General features: G+C 51.3%; 1 non-coding gene across 1 annotated transcript; it reads left to right on the forward strand.

Annotated features, from left to right (window-relative positions):
• Positions 1–208: 208 nt before the first annotated feature.
• LOC126877893 (5.8S ribosomal RNA) lies at positions 209–363 on the forward strand. The gene has a single exon (XR_007695429.1). It is a non-coding gene; the product is annotated as a 5.8S ribosomal RNA (ribosomal RNA).
• Positions 364–1670: the final 1307 nt, after the last annotated feature.

The following is a 1670-nucleotide window of genomic DNA, read 5'->3' on the forward strand; positions in this document are numbered from 1 at the left end:
TTTACGCCCGGCCGGCGAACGCGCGTATCTTCGCGCGTTCGTCGTTTTCTTTTTTTTTCGAACGTTTTTGTGTCGTCAATCCTTGTCGTCAATCCTATGGCGACTTCTGCGCGTTCGATTCCCGTTGGTCGAACGTGACGGAACTCGGCTTCGCTAGAACCGAGAAGAGTACATTTGAGTATTGAACTGTTGTAAATTTATAAAAGATTACCCTGAACGGTGGATCACTTGGCTCGTGGGTCGATGAAGAACGCAGCTAATTGCGCGTCAACGTGTGAACTGCAGGACACATGAACATCGACATTTCGAACGCACATTGCGGTCCACGGATACAATTCCTGGACCACGCCTGGCTGAGGGTTGCTCACGTAAACCTAAGACTGCTTGCGTTGCGTATCGTTACTCTCCGTATCTGTCTCTCTCTGTCCCTTCTTGCCTTAACAACCCGCCGTCGTTCTTCTTTATATAAGAGAACGTTTCAGAGTCGGACGAAGGTACAAGAACGAGGATACGAATAAGAGCGGACGGAGAGAACATACGCGACGTACGAGCGATTGTTGGACGCTCGTCGGCGTTCGTCGCGGTCGTGCAGAGACCGTGCAAGTCGTACGCATGCTCGATATATAATCTATCGTGTTCACGGGAGACTACGAAACTCTACCTCTGTCTCTCTCTGTCCCTTCTTGCCTTGACAACCCGCCGTCGTTCTTCTTAAAAATTATAAGAGAACGTTTCAGAGTCGGACGAAGGTATACGAAGGGATACGAATAAGAGCGGAGAGAACCGGTCACGGACCTGCGTGAGTGCTCGCGGCGTCGTGAGTCGTCCTTACGAGGGCGACCGCCCGCTTATGCACCGCTTCGTGTATCGGTTATCGAACGTATATACTCGTAGTGTTCTCCTCGTGACCGATTTTTTTTTCATATCAGGCGATATATGCTACGTTTGCCGGTGTTCGACGCACGAAGGTCCGCGCCCCCGACGTCGTCTTAAAAGAATATTATATTTGGCGAGACTGAGAGAGAAAGCAAATATGGGAACTCGGTCGAGAGAGGAGAGAAGAGAGAACCAAAAAAAAAACCTAAACTCGATGGCGTGCGAAACTTTGCCATAATCTACCGTCTTTTCTTAAGACTCTCGTACAGCCCCAGGGATCGAATGCCCACTCCGTCTCTTCGCGAAAGCGACTGACAACAACGAGGACCGTCGCATCGATGGGTCGTCGTTGCGTTTTACACGCTCTGTGCTTTTTTACAAGCCCCGAAAGTATCAGCCGTAGATCCGGGAACGCACACGCGAGATTTCTTCGAGCGCTCTGACGACTTAGGGAGGTATGATCCCCAGCGTCGCGCGGAGATCGGAGAGTACACGTACTCGTATCGGGACGAATTTTCCCCGTCGTCGTGTATCTCTCTGCCCGCGCGCCTGGCTCCCGAAAAGCCACGTTCGTCGGAAATCTTACATATTATATATGTAACGCGTGTGCGAACTAGCGTGTGTCTAAGATCGGCTATACACGGGTGCTGCTGTAACTACAAGCTCGAGGTGTTTTCCGCAGCGTTTCTGTACCCGAGGAAGATGCGCATGTGAGTCCGTTACGAAGTTGTTCGTACGGTCGTCGTCGTCGGAGAGATCGTAGACGAGGAAGAAGACGATCCCCTTTGGCGAGG

Source organism: Bombus huntii, unplaced genomic scaffold (genome assembly GCF_024542735.1).
Source record: "Bombus huntii isolate Logan2020A unplaced genomic scaffold, iyBomHunt1.1 ctg00000270.1, whole genome shotgun sequence".
Lineage (NCBI taxonomy): Eukaryota > Metazoa > Arthropoda > Insecta > Hymenoptera > Apidae > Bombus > Bombus huntii.